A 21,997-nucleotide genomic window follows, 5' to 3' on the forward strand; every position below is an offset into this window, starting at 1 on the left:
CCCTGAACAGGATAAGCGGAAGGCAATGAATCAAGACGTTTTGCAGGCATTATTCAATTTAATAAGATATTTCTCCCAGAATGGCATCGGGAAAGCCTGGAGACCAGCAGAGGGAGCTGCTGCATTTAAAAAAAACAAACAAACCCTCCACTACAGTCTTGGATACATGCTTTGAAAGTTGCTCTGAGCTGCAGGTGGATATAAATTTCATGTGTTTTAGACAACTCCACAGTTCTGTCTCGTTCCCATCCGGTTTCTCAATATCATTTTCATAACTGCAAATCCAAAACATCATGGGCAGAAATTACAATACAAAATGATATGTGTACAAAGGTAAAATGTATAAAGGTATCAGTCTCAGACGAAAAATGTCAGGTCTCAGTCTCACACGAAAAAATGTCAGGTCTCAGTCTCAGATGGAGGCTGCCATCTTGCAAATTTGGAGTAGTGACTTGAGGTGGAGCGACTGTGTAACGCTCCCGCCCACACACCCGCTGGACATGACCGCAAACACGCCCCTCTACACTTTTTACATAGCCCGGCTGCTCGAGTTTTTTTTGCTGGTTTACCACGACTGACGACTCGTTTAATTAAGGTAAATACAACCATGTCACTGTTATAAAAAAGACACACAGCTTATCATCTTATAGTTCTAAAATCACTCTGTTGTTAATTCGTTTGCTAGATTAGCCGCTAGCATACGCACTGTGTTGGAGGCTTGTTGCCAGGGCCGTGCAGAGACGTTTAAAGGGGCAGGTGCTCAAAGTTAAAAAGGGGCACATTGAACCAGGCTGAATAACAACAACACACATTCATCAAGAATCTAATATGGGCAACAAGGCAAAGCAAACGTAGCCGATGTTTTACCTGATGGGTACAATGTTGCTGTTGAGGGGTTGCTGCTGCTCCTGCTGTGGATAGTGCTGGAGGGCAGGGCTGTGTTGATCTGAGACTGTAGACATTAAAAAGTTCATAGGAGAGATGGTAGCTGATTAAACAAGTGTCATGAGATAATAACAAAATGCAAAGATTGGTGACAGCACTTGGAACCATAAGACAGTGGTTCCCAAACTTTTTTTGCTGGGCCCCCCTTGTTTTACAAGAAAAATGTTCGCGCCCCCCCTCGCGCGCACGCACGAACACATCCTCCAACCACACACGCCCATATTTTGCTCCATTGCGGTTTATTTCACACCTCAAACATTTAGTAAACAATTAAGGAAATACAAGTAATCTGCAATAAATTACAGGTAGTAATAAAATAAACTACTAAGTCTTTTACGCTACGTCCACACCTACACGGGTATTTTTGAAAACTCAGCTGTTTCGTCCACGTAAACGGCATTTCGAATCACCGAGAACAGAGATTTTTTAAAACTCCTTTTTTGCGTTTACGTGTGGACGAGGAATACAGAGTTCGTCACGCAATGTCAAAGGTATGTGCCTTTTTTCACCTCACGCTGTGTGCACGTTATTGTTTACATGAGATGAATTGCAGAATGGCAGACAGAGACGAAATACTGTTAATCTGACTATTGTTACGGATTCAAATATTGGGAATGGATACAAGAGGAAAACCAAAATAACAACACTGGTCCGGCCGGGTCAAGTCAAACGATGATTTAATGAACACACGCGTGGGAGATGGACACCATACAGCAGACAGCATCAGATCTCAAAATGGTGGAGCCTTGATCAAACTTTTATAGCCTCTAGTGGCCCCCACCTAATCATAAAAGCCTAAACATTCACATTCTTTCTCTCACACAGCGCCTAAGCTACAACCTTGGCTCCCTGTTTATCTGCTCCTGCTAAGATGGGGCAGTATACTCTGTTCTCTTCTAATCAGACAAATAAGACGATGACTTTCTGTGAACAATATTTCTTATAACTCAGCAGTATAATGCATCATAAAACAATATCATTCATTCACAATAAATCAGCAGTCTAATGTAATGCAAATCAGTTTACCAAATGTAATAGTTATCACCCTCTTCTAATTCAGGAGCATAATGCAAACTAAAACTACATAATAATTCACAATCTTTAATTAGGGGTCTAACATGGCATACAATAATATTATAATCTGACAATTCCCCCTGATGAGCTCTTTAGACTTAAAGAGCTCACTTACACCCTCCAATCCAGTGTTACCGGGTTCATTTCTCCTTACTCCTTAGGCCCTTTGTCCCCCTGTTGGGTGAACCATATGTGAGATGACCTCTGTGTTTGCGCAGTTCAGATGCAAGAAAAACTTTTATTACAACAACAACAGTAGATACAGATGATACTCCCATCACTCCCCAGTTCTCCCACAGCTTTATTTCGGTGCTACCTTATACCCTCCAAACGTACTCGGACTAGAACCTCTGTCCGAGGAGCTTTTAACCTTTATTTTATTGCTGTAGGCACCAATGTCTTCCAGTCGGGTGATCCTCGGCTCTTGTTTCCTTCAACATCAGGGGTTAGACAACCCTTCAGTCGTTGCACAGATCAGGGGATTATTCTGCCCCGATTTCAAACAATGATCTGTGTATTCTGGGATCACAGCTGTGTTCCCCAGGAAAAGGAACAGAAAGGTGTTCTCCTTATGACCAACAGCCTCTCGAACGTCGTTGGTGTGGTGTTCCTGGATTTCCGTCAACCCCTTCATGGTTATTGCTGTGTTTATGGGATCCATCCTTTTGAGGTGACTAACTGGAGCCCAAAATGCCATGACACTTGAACCCAGTTGATGTTTCAGCAGTCACCGTGTCTGTCTCTGCTGCCAAGGATCCTCGTATATCTGTGACCTCGTCTGGTGTCTGTTCCTTTCTCTGTAAGAGACAGAAAACCAAAACACCTCTCTTCCTAGCTCTAATCTAATGTTGCTGTCTACTGATCTTTTGGTGATTCAGAATTGGTTTAGAACATTCAGAATGTCCCAAGGACTTATCCTAATTTAGTGTATGTGTGTGTAAGCGTGTTTGCATTTAGCCCGCTGCACTCAAGGCATTTCCTACACTTTATCAGTCCGGACTATCGCCGAACGAAGCTTATGACCTTCAAAAAACCGAGTGCCAACTCATTATAAGCACATTTGCAAGATATGTATAAAAATGATTAAAACCACTCATTCTAATAAAAGACATAAAAAACAAATTAGCCATTTCTAATTCTAACATGTGTCCATTCAATTAAGCTAGAAAATTAAAAAAGGTTAGTGACCTCATATCTTAGAAAGTATCAGACTTTCTCCTGTCCAGTGTCGTTGCTCCAGTCTTGTTATTCTGTGTTAGGGAATGAAATCAATTTAATTGTCATGTTAGATCTGTTCAACACCTGGCTCCGCCCAGAGCCTGCGTCTTCACAATCGTCTACAAACAAAACCTGTATTATTATGAACTTCACTTCAACATGAACTTGTTGACTACTTTTGACACCTGTAGATAGAAGATTAACATGGGGTTATAACAATCACTGTAATACAAATGTTAATATGTCAATAGCTTCAATAAATGTTCAATGCAATGCTTGTTATATGATTCTGATGTAACAATAATACTGATGCTAAAATAACAGTAAAACACACCCTTTTTATCCCTTACTGACCACCGCAGGGGCCTCTATGTTTTAATTCAGCCATGAAGCTCACCTGATTCATCACTGAGCCCCACCGGCACTGGCATCTGACAGGGTGGTGCTGCATATTCTTCCTTTAATGTCACTATTTTCAATCTGTTAATTAGAGTGCTTAAACATGAAGTAGACTACGTCCACTACAAGTCAATACAACTGTGAATGTGGCCAATTATCAATCTATTACCAATCAATAACAAAAGATAGCTTTTATTTTTATGCATGCTTTTAGTCAACCACTCACCCACAGGATCTCCAATCCCAGAAAATTCCTTCTCCTCATTTAATGAGTCTGTCCTCCTTCCATGCCCTGGTAACTGGTCCATCCAGAGCTATATCATTATCAAATATACATACAACAAGCCAAACCACACCTTGGTCACACCAACCCTTTTCCGCCCTGAACATGTCCAACGCCATCTTAGTCTGGACTGTCAAAGGTGATTCTAACGCTGATTGTTCCGACAATCCATTTATAACATTTCCTGGTCAGATTAGCCAATCTCTGCACACTGGAATAAACATAATCAACATGATCAACATTTTTCCTGCGTGTTATTTCACCATCTTATTAATTCCAATGGTCCATCCTTATGTGGTTTGCTACATTATGTTTATCTAGAACTCCACTCTGTCTCTAAATGTTTGAAGAATTTTTCATGTTTGGGGTCAAGTTTTAAGAATTTGACCATACATGAAATTAATGGTGTTATTGTAACATGGTAGACTAGTGTGCCTGTGTTAATTCAGCTCCATATTATTGTGTGAAGTTGCACTGGGTTGGGAGTGGTTTTTTGTGTGTGTGTCACATTTTTGGTGAGCCAATGGCTGGAATCGGGTTGGACTAATTAGAGGCAGGTGTACTTGATTGCACTGATACACTGGTCTACTTATAGCTCACACTACAAACACTGCTGTGTCATTTTGTCTCTCTGTGCATGTATGTAATGTGATAATCTGATATTTTTGGGATTAATGGGTTTTGCGCTATGAATTTTATACTCAACGTGTCATTTTGGCTCTCTGTACAGGCCAGGGCCTATTATATGCCACAGCCTAAAGACAGCATAGTTACACAGGTTTCAGTGATCACTGGCTATATGCTTTCAGGGTAGTGGGTCTCCAAGGACAACTTCTACCCCTGTTAAAGGCAACATGTGGAGTGCAACTGGCCGTGTGGCATAGCTGGCTCTGACCTTGGGACTGTGTGTTTTTATTTGATTCATGAATGGGACACTGGACTGTTTTATCTTTTATCTCTTAATATTTTTGTCACTAAATTATCTTTTAGAATTTTATTGACTGTCATCGTTTTGCCCACGACTGAGACGGTTGGTCAGACCTAAAATCTTTCTTTGGGTGTGTTACATTATCACCCCCATCGGGGCTTACCTTTCCCACTTCTGATGATATTCCTCCCTATTCTTTGCAAGTACCCGCTTTTGGTGGCGAGAAACTGTTGGTGTGGTCAAGTGGGCGCTGTAAAAACAAAAGCTCAGGACAGAACAGTTATCAGTCACGTACTTCATACAAAATTAGCATATATTGAATTTCATATTGATCCTCTGAGTGTAATGGTACATTTTAATTTTTCTTTATTTTGCTCTTATTCTTGTGCAGCACCACATGCCCCTGTCGGTTCTATCTTACTTTTCTAAATTATTGACTATTTCAATCGAGAACCTAAATGACGTGGACCAAGGTTTGTCATTACATATCTCTATTTTGAATGTGACAAGTCTATCATTCCCCTGTTATTCATACACAGCAAATTCAAAAGTGTTAAATGTTTTGGTGTTAGTAGTCTTAGAGTTAATTTTACTCTAAGTAGAGTCACATTCTTTTAATGTAACTCTGAGGTGTAAAATGATAGTAGTTAAAATCGAGTGTTAAAAATTAGTGTTTCCTATTTCAAATCTGGAGGTGTTACAATGGAAACATTAACTCTTGACCTCTTAACTCTGAACTCCTACAGGGGCTATGACACCAATAGAGTAAATTCACAGACTCCGCCCCCAGCACGGCTCCAATCGAAGCTGAAGTGAAGCCGTTTCAAAACATTTTGCTCTACATATTTGAGTTGTTTGCCATGCTTGGTAAGTCATGTTTTCAAAGATTGTTTCAATTATTGTTATTAGCTTTTACTTCTGTGGCTCTTTGGAGTTGAGACAAAGCTGTGTGAAAGGCATTAGCCATGTTGCTCGCTGATAGCATAATATTCTGTTTTAGCTAGCTGAAAGGTATTGTTTGCGGGCAAATACCACAGCCTTGAAAAAAGCTTGCATGTGAATTTTCAGTCAAATTTCTTGGTCAAATACACTTAAAACAATGTCTAGAATGTGAAATGTTGATATAATGGTGCTACTTGAAGCCTGAAAACATCTCCCATAAAAAACGAGCAAACAGCAGTAGCAGATGTCCCGAGTCCCGACTGAGTTCTACGTTAGCACTTAGATCCCTCCAGAGTTTTGTGCACACCGTTTATATAAAAATTAAAAAGGTTGAGGTTTTACATTTAGTTCAGTATTACCTGTTGTTGGGAAAATACTTTACACAAGTAATGGCTCAAAAAGGATTCCTTTTTTCTTTTCTTTTTTTTTTCTTTTTTTTTTTTTTTACTGTGCTGCAATTGATTTGTGCCATTAATTAGTGTCAACTAATTTTTATTCAATCTCCACATAGGATATGCTTGTGAAGATGGAATATGGGGGAGAGCGGAAGTGCGTTGAAGTTCCACAAAGTGATGAATGAAGGACATGCATATTGTATTTTGTATTTATTGAAATAAGTGATGAGAATGCTGTTATTTGCATTTACCAGCTCACCTATGTCAGACCTTTTGATAAACGAAATTCTAATGAAAGTGAGAACATGTACACTGTTACATCTTTCAGAAAATGTTTTGAAATTGTGGTGCCCAGTTCAGAATAAATGTTTTTCAAAAACCATTGCGTCTTTTTAGTAAATGTTTATTTCCAAAAGAAATTTCTAGAAGTTCAGAACAGTAAAATTCCTGCTTTTTAGAATTAATTAGAAGATAACTCCTACGTAGCTAAACTAAAATACTCTTTGAGAGTTAATATATAAACTCTTAACACCAAGTGTTAAATTATCAACTCCAGAGAGATTTGGCGTTCAACACTAAATCAGAGTTAACGTACCAACTCTCCAAAAACAGTCAAATCAACCCTCTCTGGTGTGGACCCATATAGACACTTTAAAAGTGTTGAAATCAAATCTGACAGTGTTAATTTGGACATGCTGGATTTGCTGTGTAGGTATCAATAGAGTTTTTTCTTGCTTTTTCTATCAAAATTGATTGACTTTTTACAGTGGCCCGCTATGGTTAATAATAACATGTTTAGTCATGAGTGAAATCAAAGCTTCTCTTCACTTTAGCATTTAACATTCCCAACAATATAATGTGCTGCATTAATCGAAACACAGCTAATAAAACACAATTTTCTTGATGGAAACATCAGTAGCTCAAAATTAGCAACCAAAGGGTTAAGTCTGCAGTTCACACTCATGTGAAGCTACAGCCTCCCCCCCTAGTCTCTGTCCTCCTACTCCTGCAAAAACAAAACAAAGCGAGACAAAACATCCACCCTTCTTTTACAAGCTGGGTGAATTGTTTGTAGACATGTACTAATCCTAAAGTCGGTATCGTTTTTGTCTCAGTGTCAAGTCAGTTTAAACATTTAGTCGTCAGTCCATCACAGTCCAGTCACATGCATACATTCACACACATTCATACCAGATATTGCTGATAATGGAGTCCCACACGCAACCTATTCGAGGCTCCATCACCAGCAAGATGACGTCATCATTTTTAAAGGAAAACAGTTCCTTGTTTTTTTGGACTGGATTGACTCGCTGCAATCCTTTTAGGTTCAGGACTTCTCATGTGATCAATGTCCCATATAAGTGAATCTCTCCAGAGCCCATTATAATCATGGAGAAAAATACTTTGCGACTGTTTCTAGTAATCATGTTTTATAGCGCTTTAAAGTTCAATCTCTCAGGCCTGGATTAAAGAGCTGATTTGTTAAATCAGGAACTCACAAAATACCAAAATATCACCACCGGTGGATCACTCCTCTCAGATGTTCTTATTTCAGTGCACTGTAACAAAAGCAAAGACAAACGTAACCAATAAAATACTCATATAATAACAAATACTGGGGCCCGTTGGAAACATGTCCAAGCATAAAACCATCTTTCTCTCTCTTAGAGAAAGAAAGCAATCCAAACCTCACTGATAAAATCAACCTAGTGTTAAGCAAAACCCAAAATCAACCAAAACTTCACCAGAAAGTTTTTCTCCGTCCCGGGACAATATTGTGTAAGCATACAGGTACCGTAACTTCTTTTTGCACTGACAAAAACGTGTTGGACTTATTTGATTCAATAGTGGACACTAGTTGCACACAAATGTTTTGCTTTGGTAGAAACTTAAACAACTGAGTTAAATCAACACAACCTTTTCATATTCAGTAAACCTGTGCATTTTGAGTTCATATTACACGATTAAGACATGTTCAGATGGAGTAAGTTAAGCTCCTGGAATATTTTAATCCTTCACAATTCTGTCATTTTTTCAACACTATTCACTAACTTTTATCCAAATTCTACTTGGTCCCTTAAATACTACATGTTGTCTTCATATTGCCTACGGTTCAACAAAGTCTAAATTCTGATTACCATAAAAATTGAATGGGTCTACAACAACTACCATCCTCCTATCTTTATCCTAATTGCACGAGGGCTGGGAAATAACTCTAAAGTGATAGGTTACGAGGCAGGGTGCACCCCGAACCGGTCACCAGTCTATCACCTAGAAACAAACAACCATTTACACTTACATTCACGGATAATTTAGAATCATCAATTAACCTAACTCTAACAGCTGCATGACTTTTCACTGTGGCAGGAAACCAGAATACCCAGAGAGAAACCACTGCAAACTAGCCAGACTGTGGACCTGCACCCAGGACCTTCTTACTGTGGAGCAACAGCACTCACCAGCATGCCAACAATGTAGGAAATACAGGGAAGCTATGATTTCCTGTTGAATTTTTGTACAAATCTTTAAAGCCTGAGGCAATTGTGTTAAATACACGTGGGATGCTTACGTAAATCCGAGGGCTGGCCCCCTTTTCTTCTTTTTATTTTATATTTTATTATTGTTATTATTTTTATTTTTATTTATTTATTTTTAGTGTGTTCCTCCTTCAATTAAATCTCAATCACAAAAATGTGGCGCTCCGAAATAAGGCTCACACCGTTAATTCATCATTTTCACTCTGTACCACTGCTCCTTATCAGGCTGTGTGAAGCACAGTAAACAATTCAGTCGAGGCCTTAAGCCATAAACAGACATCACTCACAGACATTTTTTTCATAACCAAACTGCTCTAGACCCTGTCCCCTAAATCTACACAAATGCCCTCTGGGTGACATGAAATGCATTTAACCAATTAACAATCAATGGCTTCTTGTTGTTGTAACAAATTCTGTATTTGGACGTTTGTGTGCAGCATTTTGCGTATCAGCATAGCATTTGTTAGTAAAGCATTCTTCATTGCAGCAGCGTGTGTGTGTCACTCTTCATTGCACAAACATGTGTGTGTGTGTGTGTGTGTGTGTGTGTGTGGATCACTTCTCAGTGAATTGAATCAGCATTTTGATTTGTGTGCGTGTGTGTGTGTCATTTCTCAGTCAATCAACGAGTGCATATGTGTTCATATGTGTGTTTCTCTTGCTTCTGAGTCAGTGTATGTAGATGTGTGTGTTTGTGTGTGTGTGTTTGTGTTCATCACTTTCCTGTTCTGGTATTCTGGGTAAACCACGGCCTGAAGCGTGCTCTGGGGTCCTGCTCTCCTCCTTTTCAGTCCGTTTGGGTCCATTGGTGCTGCTGCCCAAAGTTCTCTCCATACTGGTTCTGGCCCCAATTGAGGCAGTCCTTTTCTCCAGTTTCCTGCATCTTCTCCTTGTCCAGCTCCTCCTTAACTTGACCCTTTTTGCTTCTGTAGGTCCTTCAGGGTTTGCTCCTGGTGTTGGAGCTTCTCGTCAGGTTTGACAACCTCCTGCTCCAGCAAGCTCCGGCCTGATTTTAAGTCCTGTATCTGGGACTCTAAGCCTGACTGATGGGTTCGATTAGCAGCCAGCTCCTCCTGAGCCATGCTCAGTTTCTGCTCTGATGTCTTGAGCTCTCACTGAGGGCAGAAACCTCAGAGTCTTTTCCGTACACGTCAGATTGAAGTTTTTTGATGTTTTCCTTGCTTTGCTCCACGGCCTTCTGCAGCTCTGCTGTTCGGCTCTTCTCAGAGGTCAGCTCCTGGCTGAGCCCCGACACCTGTGCCTTCAGCTTATGTTCTTCTGCTGCTTTTGTCCAATCTGAGGTGCCTTCTGACCTCAGTTACTCCTCATGTCTCTGGCACGCCCTTTTTGCTGCCCGATCATCCGTGTTGGTCCATCACTGTCCTGCACAGTTTTAATGCAGAGTTGTTAAGGTCAGCATTCTTTTGCTCGGCCTCACTTATCATCAGGGCTTAATAGGCGTCTCGTCACAGCTCTGTCAGCTGAAGCTATCTGGAAATCTCCCCCGTGTAGTGAAACGGGCCTTGGATTTAACGTTCTCCGTCTCCGCTGCATGAGATCTCTTTCCTGCAGCACTGTTGACATTCTCAGGCTGTTGTTGTGAGTCCAGCTGCTGTAGCATTTGGTCAGGGTCACATCAAAGATGGTAGAAGGGAGAGCAAAGATGGTAGAGGGGAGAGCAGGAGTCCAGGTCAGCCTCGGCTTTCCGGGCCGACAAAGCAGCCTGTAATTAAGCATAAAGAGAAAAAACAAAAACAAAACAAAAACAGACGAACAGGAAAATGATGTTGTTTGAAAATAATGTTGTTTTGGCTATGTTATTCAGAGAGGGGCCAGGCCCTGTGTCAGCCTTCTCCCCCCCTTTTTTTTTGTTTTTTCTCACTATATAATCAACTCATAACCCACCAAGTTGACAGGACAACACAGGTACACGTTAAAATTCTTAAGATCATGTTTAATACTTCAAAAAAGGAATTTTATTTTATTCAGTAATCTCTTGTATTAATCAATCACAGGAACACATGCCACAATTTGACTCTTTTAACCACTAAATTTGTTGTTTCATCACTGGTTTGTGATTTACCAGTGTCTGTCTTTTTGAAGTCAAGTTGTTGTCCTGCAACCCAGAGAGTTTATTTGTTAGTAGTGGATAGACTTTATCATTTAACATCAGGTGTATGTTAAGTTTTGCTGCTTTAACCTTGCTGGAAAATTTTCACGTGTTCATGAGTGTAAGCTGTTTCTTCATTGCGTGTATGTGCGTTTGTGGGTGGGATATTTTAACTTTTTTCTCAAACAAGGCATTTCTCCAATTGTGTGTGTTTTTAATTTTGTTTCCCAAATTTTATTTCCCACCTTAAATAACAGCATTCCATGTCTTCAGCCAGGAATTAGAGCTTGCTTGTGAGATTCAGGGACACATGGTGCCAAAAACAATTCAGTGAAAAACTTGCCTGAAAATTTCCAGTCATGGTAGCCCATAACTGTATGAGAAGATGTCCTTTAAGCTTCTTTTTCGGGTGGGGACAAAGTGAGAGGTCAACCTGTAAAATTTTGAGCCAGAGCTTGGCCTGTGTGTCGTCCCAATTTTATTAATCTATCCTTTTGCTGCTGTACTCAGGTCTCCTGGTTGAGAGAAATCCACCTGTATTAAGAGACTAAAACATTCATTTACTATTTTTCTTACAACATCCATTTAATTCATCCACCTAGATTTTACTCTCTCTCTTGGTGCATAGTTCACACAGTCAGGCAGTTGCCTTTTATGGGCATGCAAGTTTCCGGTCACTTACCCCCAACAGCTGCGAAGCCGTCTCTCCCATATCAAAACTCAGCCAAACATTAAACATTCACCGTAGTCATTCAAAACTTTATTTGTAATATTATAATCAGCAAAATCAGCGTTTTAATTACAGGCATGTATCATTGTTTGCAAATCATACTTATAAAACTCAATAACACGCTAAACAGGAAGTCCTCTGTGGGCTTCACAACAGCCGCCTCATTTGCATGTTCACACATTATCTAAAAATAGCTCGCAGCGCTGCAGCGCGCTACCGTCACACACAGCCTCGTTTCACACTCAACTCTCTATTATATTACAAAGACGTCTTATATTTACAATCACTCTCAGGCCTGAAAGTTTTAGCGCCTACACAATTTTGACAAATTTAAGATAACGGGTCCAACCGAAGAAAGTCCAACTTTTTTGTAATCAATTAACCAGTATCAGACTCTAACTGTATCTGGCCTCATCTCTAAAATCCCTAAGTCAATTTACAGTGCCCAAAAAAGCGCAGATAAGGAGACTCGAACTCCTAGTTATTCTGGAGTGCCCCAAGCTCCACAGTGACCAACTGAACTAACCCTGTTCGCCGACAGGTCAAGGTCGCGCGTCCGCGGCCAGGAGGGAGCGTAACCTCCGGGCTATGCGCCTCTTAGTGGACTCTAACCACCGTTCTAACAAAATTTATAATACTTTTAAACCGCCGTCAACCCTCTAAAACAAGAGTATGACCGACGCAGATGCAACGTTATGGACAATGGAGCCTCTAACTCTCAACATGGCCAACACAGATGCAATCCTTTAAACCAATGGAGACTCTAACTCACAAAATGACCAATTCCCTATCCAACTACCTGAGACTCTAACTCAGTATTATTTTCCTTTACCTTGGGACTCTAACCCAGTATTATTACCTTTACCTGAGACTCTAACTCAGTATTATTACTTTATCTTGGGACTCTAACCCAGTATTATTACTTGTAACCTTACTTCAAGTTTCAAAACTCATGAGATTTTTCATCAAAATCAAAACAGACACTCACCGGCAACTTTTACTGAATAGACATTTAATTTCATCGTCCAATTCAGCACACTTCGGATAAAATCAACAGGCCTGTGCCTACCTCTTTTATAAAGGCGCCTGTCCACTCAGTTCGATTGCCGGATAATGTCTGCCCGTCTGACCACCTCGGACCGTCCAAGCCTCCAAAACTTCCATCCCAATACCACAGGACGAGCCCCCAAAACTGTTACGGATTCAAATATTGGGAATGGATACAAGAGGAAAACCAAAATAACAACACTGGTCCGGCCGGGTCAAGTCAAACGATGATTTAATGAACACACGCGTGGGAGATGGACACCATACAGCAGACAGCATCAGATCTCAAAATGGTGGAGCCTTGATCAAACTTTTATAGCCTCTAGTGGCCCCCACCTAATCATAAAAGCCTAAACATTCACATTCTTTCTCACACAGCGCCTAAGCTACAACCTTGGCTCCCTGTTTATCTGCTCCTGCTAAGATGGGGCAGTATACTCTGTTCTCTTCTAATCAGACAAATAAGACGATGACTTTCTGTGAACAATATTTCTTATAACTCAGCAGTATAATGCATCATAAAACAATATCATTCATTCACAATAAATCAGCAGTCTAATGTAATGCAAATCAGTTTACCAAATGTAATAGTTATCACCCTCTTCTAATTCAGGAGCATAATGCAAACTAAAACTACATAATAATTCACAATCTTTAATTAGGGGTCTAACATGGCATACAATAATATTATAATCTGACACTATCTACAGGTTTTACACGCAGTTACTGTCCCTCCATTTAGAAAGGCAGAGGCATCATGGTGTAATTATTTTACATGTAGTTGTTTTTTTTTCCTGTGTAATAATATTCAACATTGCTATCAATACATTTTTAAAAAAATCCCTCTGCAAAATGGGTTCAAAAACATAAACAACTGTTGGATGCTGTTTGTCCGTGATTTGAACCGGGGAACAAATTGTGGCAGGATGAGCCTGTTATTTGTATCCCACTGTAACTTTACTGTATAAAGAGCTAACATCTCCAAAATGTCAGGAGTAGTTAGTCATTACAACAAGTGTTTATGAACTACAAATCAAGAATGTGGGATACTGTTTGTCCGTGATTTAAACAGCCCAGCGCTGCTCCCAACGAAGGGAAAACCAATCCTGCAGGGAGACCTACCTCAGCACTTGTGCAGGTGAAACCAAACGGAAGATATGCTTCACCATAGAATGAAGTTGGTTTGGAAACATATTCAGCTATGCTTCATCTCCTGCTTTGCGTGTGGGCGCCCGTGCTAGCAGTGTCCAAGCGTTGTTTTTTTTTTTTTTTTTCCCTTTTCATGCCGCGCCCCCCCTGCAATGGCTCTGCGCCCCCCCTAGGGGGCGGGCCCCACACTTTGGGAACGTCTGCCATAAGACAACAAAAACTGTGAGAAATAATTTAGGCTCTGCCTGTGAATCACTCTTTGCTTCTCTTCTTCCTTCCATCCCATCTTTTCATATATCACTCTCCACTTGCTGTCTATCTGAGAACAAGGCACAACTTGCTATTGCAATAAACTATAATCTAATTATCCACACCTAACAACTCTTGCACTTAATCTATAATAAAATGATGACAGAAAAATGTTATAGCACTGCCTTTAGTAGCCTCACACAGCTCCTACTGTTCCCTCCTCATGTCCTTACCAGGCATGTCTGGACAATGTTATATCATGAGTAATAATTTAAAAAAAAAACCATCTAAATAAAACACACACATGCACGCACACACAGTGACATTTTAGACCTTCTTCAGAATACTGTGTATACTATGGGCATCACGGTGCTGATCCAGAATCCTTACATTATTATTTATTACTAGAGCTACAATAATAAAGCAATGAGGAGGGGGAAGTAATAAATATGAAATAAAGTATTTATGATGATTTCATTTGTTTCACTATCCACTCTGTGCAGGGGCAAAGCTTATTACATTTTTAAACTGTAGAGATACAATAATTTTACTGCTGTAAAATCCAAATTTTGTCTTATTTAAAATATAAATCTAATATAATCTGCTTCTTAATGTATGTTCTTTAAAACACAGCGTGTGTTTTTTTTTAATATATTATAATTATAATAATGCATAATTATGTGGACATGCATATTAGATCGTTTTTAGTGAAATATAATCCCTCCAGAAAGGCAGGAAAAGCCCGGAAACTTACTTTAAAAAATAAAATATGTTCCCTAAAACGGTGGACAGAGCTACAGACCCATGACAGCCTTACACAGGTAGCCAGCAGCTATGACCAGCACTACTTGTGCAGTTAACAAAAGGACAGGTAATGTTTGTCACGCTGTTGCACACACAGCACGCTCGTTTGTTTCAGTTCGTCAGTTGCAACAAGACAGCTTACCAACGTGTACGTAATAAGCTAATACTCCTGTGTGCTATACACTACAGTGTACGCTGTACACCTACTTACTGGTTTTGTCGCGTCAGTCTGTCTCTGAGTTAATTTGTGTTTCTCCTACAGCTAAAAATGCGCGTGCTCTTTGTGAGCTCGTTCCCGGCTCGTAACCAGCGCGTTCTGTCGTCAAGGGCGATCATTGGTTAAATGTGATCATGTGACTGACGCAAGCCAGATCCTTTTATTTAGCAAAACTGTGATTAATAGTTAAATATTATTGTTGAGGAGCACTGACAGGACTCTGTACGCCCACACACATAAAAAAATAAATAAATAAATATTTTTTTAAAAAAGTTGCCTCAACAATAGGGCACTTTGGGCACCCATCAGGAAAGGGGCGGGTGCTCAAGCCCCTCTAGCCCCCCCCTCTGCACGTGCCCTTGTTGCTAGCTAGTTAGCGATGCTACACACCTGCTACTCTAATAGTCTGTATTATTGAAGGATTCAGCACTTATGTTTTGTTTGTTTTTTTATCCATTTTTAGACAGCGATGAGATCAGCTGCACACTCCACAGAGGCCCAGAGGTACTGTTAATATCAAACATATAATGCTGTCCTTTGAGATTTTAACATAAGACTGTGAGTGTAATGGATCTAAAACTGTTTAAATCTTCAGAGCCCTCTACAGCCTGGTAACATGGAGACTTTAAAAACATCAGCAGAAGGTTTCAGTAGTGTAGTCTAATTTGTTCTTTTCATTTAATAATAGAGTCCATATTATATCAACAGCTACATTCACCCTGGAGACAAACTAGTGAGGGAGACCATCAGGACCAAGCTGGGTTTCCTGGGTCCGGAGGTTTGGAGAAACTTCTTCCCTTTCTTTCATCACAGCTGTCCTGTGCCAGAAGTTCTAAAAGGCATCATTTAAGAAACACCAGGAAGACTGAAGCTCATCGCATTGATCAAGCAGGACTCATGATCTTCACCAGCAGCTCCCTCACAGGGAAATCTTCAGCACTCCTCCGTAGGCCCGCCCCAGGAGACGGATAAACCCAGCATTTCATCAACACTGTGATGGAGACCTTTGGTTTGTATAATGTTATAAATACTCGGCTCCTCCCCAAAGGCTCCAGACTTTTATATAAAGATATTATATTCAGTCCTGTAGAAAGTTATATATTTAAAAATATATGATCCTCTCTGGTTACTCTGGTATGAATAACTCTGAATCACTTTATGGTAAATAACACACTATCTGCAAAAAACTGTGAAAGAATTCCAGATGACAAGTTTGTAGTTCAACATACAAGTGATGACCTTTGACCTTCATCAGGTTTTATTTAATTGTGTTAGACAAAATCTCATATGCTCTTCATGCAGCTGAGTACATCAAGTGTTTAAAACGGAAGCTGTGCAGGTCTGAGATACAAACTGAGGTCCTGTTAATGCTGATATATAGTGACACAGTTACATGAGTGATTAATCCTTTTGTTTTTTTGTCTTTAACTTTATCAATAAAGCTGCAGCCTTCACTACAGCACATGTGGTACTCTAACCTTTGTACTGTTTTCATCAGTTCATTTTGCAGTTAACATGTGAACATGTCAGGTTAAAACACTTGGTCGTGTTTTCGAAGTGTAAACACTGGCCCTCCACTCAGAGCCTATGCTCTATCTGCTATTCCCGAACAGAGATATGCAAGTTTCTCCGTGATTGCAGCTGTCACTACAGTCATTGGTGGGACATGACAACAGCGCCACCTGCAGGAAGATTTTCTCTCTGTCTGATAGCTCGTGTTCTGAGACCTGACATTTTTTCGTCTGAGTCTGAGACCTGACATTTTTTCGTCTGAGTCTGAGACCTGACAACTTTTTTCCTGAGACCTGACGATGTCCTAAAATGTACACCGTAATACGGTGCATTTTCATTATGTGACATCACTAGTCCGGTAAATCAAGCAGGTTTTTGTACACAAGTGATTCATCATCATTTAAAATGCACAACCATCGCAAGATACTGTACAGCCTCCTGACCTTTTTCCTACCACAGGGGTGCAGAAAATGTTTTCTTATCCATTATTAACTCTGAGTGTGACAAGAAGAAGGTAAGCTGTGCAAGAAGACCTGTTTTTTTTTCCATTCAAGTATGCTTTTTGCAATAAAAGCAACCAAATCAACACTCTGCAAACCATCAAGGTTTTTCTTCAACTCTTGCAGAAGAAAAACCTTGATGTGCAATACTTACAAACTTCCAAAATGAAAATACTTCAATTTAAAAGATTTAAAAAAAACATTTTTAATAAGTTGCACAAAAATATTTAAGCACCTCAAGTTAGTAGTTGGTAATCCCTCAGGAAACAGTGAAGGCAGATTGAAGCTCAAAATTAATCAGAATACTTGTGATTTGCTAGTTACTTCAGAGGAAAGCTGTTTTGCCAACATTCAGGCAACCACAAGTAAAGCAGGGATGCTTTAAAAAAAAAAAAAAAAGACCATGAAGAGTTTACATTTAATCAGACGACCTCATACACGAGGGAGCCGTGTTCTGTTTGCATGCAGTAAAGAGAACATATTCCCCTCTTCTCATTTTAAACCTGATGATTCATCTTTCTGCAACCTTGACTTTCTTGGTTTCTTCTTCTTGTGCCTTTGTTTGTGTTTCTGGATTCAAATGCAGACTAGTTAATAGTGTTTTTAGAGTACAGGCTGTGATGTGCTAACCTGTGCTGCTGCTGTTGCTCTGAGGTTTACTGTTCTTTGTGGATTTACACACCTGTATTGTGTAAGGAGATGTTTCGCAAGCTATCTTGGCTAATTTCTGTCCTCTACACTGATAGTACACTGTGCTGTCTTTATACTAGATCATAATCATGGTCAACATTTTGACCTTCTTGGACCACACAGTGAACCTCACATTGTAACCAAAGTTTAGGGCAGTGCTGAGCATGAGAGGCAAAGTGGAATAATGATATAAAAGTAGCATCAGCATAAAGCTGCTGATATTTTTAACCCTTCAAAGCCTGAACCATGAAATAACTGCCTGTTAAAATTCTGTGAACATTCTGACAATTTAAAAAAAAAGAGTTAATTTGCATATATGAGTTTTATTTTGTATCATATTTGGGACATTGCATTTTATTCCTTAAAAATATATTGTGCTATTAATTTAGTCTTTTTTGGATGGTCTCAAAACCTCATGTATCAAATATGATACACTTGCCTTTAAAACCCTGCTTATTTACATCAGTACCTACTGAGACAGATGCAGAAAAAGCAAATGTAGCCCAGTAGAGAAGCAAAGAACAGCTGTCAGTATTTTAAAGTGCATGTTTATATATGTACCATTGACTGTAGAAAACATGGACGACGCGACCCCGCCTCCTACCATTGTGCAAAAATGAAGCCAAAATATCCCGCTTGTGGAGGCTGCCACATCCCATACATATTCAATTTGGAATAATAGGAACATAGTGTATAAAAATAAATCATTATTTTTTTCTAGGTGGGTTGAGAAACTGATTGTTTTAGTGAATCAGCTGTTTAATCCTAATGGGCAGCTTATGTCCTATTCAGAATTCTTAAACACCTATAAATTTCCAGCCACACCCAAAGAATATGCCATATTATTTGATGCAATACCTACGGGTATTATAATGCTTTTTAAAGGTATTCAACCTTGCATATCATCGGTTTCTCTCCCCAACCCTTTAGATTCACACATAGGAAGAATCTGTCTAACAAACCATAGTAAAAGTAATAAGAATATTCGTGCTTTGTTCCAGACAGAATCTCTAACTATTCCACATGTGGTCTCTTATTGGAATTCCTTTGTCAGTGACATTAACTGGAAAAGAGTATGGACAATTCCTAACAAGTATCTGGTAACGAATAAAGTGAAGGAAGTCTCATTTAAATTACTGCATAAATTTTATCCTGCTAATCATTACATGACAAAGTTCAAAAGGGACATAAATGTGAACTGTGGATTTTGTGGAAACCATCCTGAGACTGTGCAACACCTCTTCTGGATCTGTTCATACGCTAGAACATTTTGGAAAGACTTCAGTAGATTCATTGCTGGACGTCTCTATAAAGACTTTACTGTGAAATGGGAAAATGTTGTATTTTGTTTCTTTCGAAGGCAAAAAAAGAAGATGTTTACTTTATAATAAACTTGTTAGTTATCTTAGTTAAATTTTATTTTCATAAATGCAAATACAGTAACAAAAAACCTAATTTTAAACATTACTATAATGATGTTTTATGTTACATAAAATTGATTAGTGGGTCACTTAACAAAAAGGCTATGAAAACTATTACTATTTGTAGTAATTACAAATTATTTGAATGTTTGTAATTCTTTGTATTACACCCCCTGCCATATGTTAATTTTGTTCTGATTGTATACTGTTTCTTAATAAAGTTTTATATTATAAAAAAAAAAAAAAGAAATTGTGGAGGCTGCAATCTTGCAAATTTGGAGCCAGAGTCTGCGCAGTAGTGACTTGAGGTGGAGCGACTGTGTAACGCTCCCGCCCACACACCCGCTGGACGTGACCGCAAACACGCCCCCCTACACTTTTTACGTAGCCCGGCTGCTCGAGTTCGACTGACGACTCATTTAATTAAGGTAAATACAACCATGTCACTGTTATAAAAAAGACACACAGCTTATCATCTTATAGTTCTAAAAATCACTCTGTCATTAATTCGTTAGTTAGATTAGCCGCTAGCATACGCACTGTGTTGGAGGCTTGTTGCTAGCTAGTTAGCGATGCTACACACTTGCTACTCTTAATAGTCTTCAACACTTATGGTTTTTTTATCCATTTTTAGACAGCGATGAGATCAGCTGCACACTCTACAGAGGCCCAGAGTTACTGTTAATATCAAACATATAATGCTGTCCTTTGAGATTTTAACATAAGACTGTGAGTGTAATGGATCTAAAACTGTTTAAATCTTCAGAGCCCTCTACAGCCTGGTAACATGGAGACTTTAAAAACATCAGCAGAAGGTTTCAGTAGTGTAGTCTAATTTGTTCTTTTCATTTAATAATAGAGTCCATATTATATCAACAGCTACATTCACCCTGGAGACGAACTAGTGAGGGAGACCATCAGGACCAAGCTGGGTTTCCTGGGTCCGGAGGTTTGGAGAAACTTCTTCCCTTTCTTTCATCACAGCTGTCCTGTGCCAGAAGTTCTAAAAAGGCATCATTTAAGAAACACCAGGAAGACTGAAGCTCATCGCATTGATCAAGCAGGACTCATGATCTTCACCAGCAGCTCCCTCACAGGGAAATCTTCAGCACTCCTCCGTAGGCCCGCCCCAGGAGATGGATAAACCCAGCATTTCATCAACACTGTGATGGAGACCTTTGGGTTGTGTAATGTTATAAATACTCAGATACTCCCCAGAGGCTCCGGATTTTTATATAAAGATATTATATTCAGTCCTGTAGAAAGTTATATATTTAAAAATATATGATCCTCTCTGGTTACTCTGGTATGAATAACTCTGAATCACTTTATGGTAAATACCACACTATCTGCAAAAAACTGAAAGAATTCCAGACAACAAGTTTGTAGTTCAACATACAAGTGACGACCTTTGACCTTCATCAGGTTTTATTTAATTGTGTTAGACAAAATCTCATATGCTCTTCATGCAGCTGAGCAGTGTTGCCAACTTAGCGACTTTGTCGCTATATTTAGCGAGTTTTCAGAAAAAGTCGCTAGGGGGACTTTTTTTTCTAAAAAAAAGTCGCTAAAAAAAGACGTGAAAGCGCATATGGCTTTTACTCTCAACAAGCAGCTGGTGCTGTAACACAGTCAGTTCTTCTTTTACTCTTATGCTGTTTTGTGGATCAGGTTTAAAACTGCTTATAAACACACACACACACAAAGTAACTCCACCAGAGTGCCTATTTCGGGTCACTTTTGCCGGTCCAAGCCCGGGTAAAGGAGCAGGGTTGGAATTGTGACATTACAAAAAACAATAATTGCTAAAAGAAATTTAATTTGTAGTTCTAAATAAATTCTAAATGCATTTAGGACGTTTTTTGCTCACTTTATGTCTCGTCCACGATGTTATTTCTCTCTCCAGCAGAGTAGGTTACAATTACATTAGCATTAGCATGACCAATTATGCAAATTAGGCGATGACGTCATTTAGAGACTTCTAGCGACTTTTAGGACAACCAATAGCGATTTTCCTTACTGAGGAGTTGGCAACACTGCAGCTGAGTACATCAAGTGTTTAAAACGGAAGCTGTGCGGGTCTGAGATACAAACTGAGGTCTTGTTAATGCTGATATATAGTGACACAGTTACATGAGTGATTAATCCTTTTGTCTTTAACTTTATCAATAAAGCTGCAGCCTTCACTATAGCACGTGTGGTACTCTAACCTTTGTACTGTTTTCATCAGTTCATTTTGCAGTTAACATGTTGGATGATCTGTCTGCTGTCATTCGATGGGGCTGAGGTCTGAATCTGAGGGCAGCTCCTGTAATCACAAAGACAACAGAACCATCAAACTTAGATATAAATTTTATCCCTCAATATTGAAATAAAACTGATTTCTTTAGTAAATTCATTCACCTGCACAGCTAAACGAATCCTGACAGCCGAGTGCTCATTTTAGCTAGCTAGGTCTGAGGAGCTAGCTAGCTAAGGACGGTAGTTACGGATTAGCTTACAAACACGTTTAACTTACCGAAAAAGTGCAGCGGGGCCTCGGGTCCTTCTGTCGGGTAGTCCAGTTTACTGAAGAACACCTCAGGCTGTCAGGTTAAAACACTCGGTCGTGTTTTCGTAGCGTAAACGCTGGCCCTCCTCTCAGAGCCTACGCTCTATCTGCTATTCGCGAACAGAGATACGCAAGTTTCTCCGTGACTGCAGCTGTCAGTCAAAGCTCTTGATGCTGATGATGACGTTTCACCCCAATTTAACATCACCGCGGTGGGAATTAGAATCAAACTTATGGGAAAGGAGACCCCTTGAACATCAATCAGCGTGATGAGAACTATTGAAAACAAAAGAAAG

The 21,997-nt window shown here is 39.6% G+C and overlaps 1 long non-coding RNA gene across 2 annotated transcripts in view; it reads right to left on the reverse strand.

The window, feature by feature from the left end:
- The window catches only part of LOC146510936 (uncharacterized), a 45,585-nt gene extending 23,797 nt beyond the window's left edge, over window positions 1–21,788 (reverse strand). For both annotated transcript variants that reach the window (XR_014875991.1, XR_014875990.1), the window contains exons 1-2: window positions 21,669–21,788; window positions 21,361–21,458 (exon numbers count right to left, since the gene is read on the reverse strand). This is a non-coding gene — a long non-coding RNA (uncharacterized LOC146510936). The remainder of the gene's footprint in view (window positions 1–21,360; window positions 21,459–21,668) is intronic.
- Between the last annotated feature and the right edge of the window lie 209 nt (window positions 21,789–21,997).

Source organism: Neolamprologus multifasciatus, chromosome 9 (assembly GCF_963576455.1).
Source record: "Neolamprologus multifasciatus chromosome 9, fNeoMul1.2, whole genome shotgun sequence".
Taxonomy (NCBI): Eukaryota; Metazoa; Chordata; class Actinopteri; order Cichliformes; family Cichlidae; genus Neolamprologus; species Neolamprologus multifasciatus.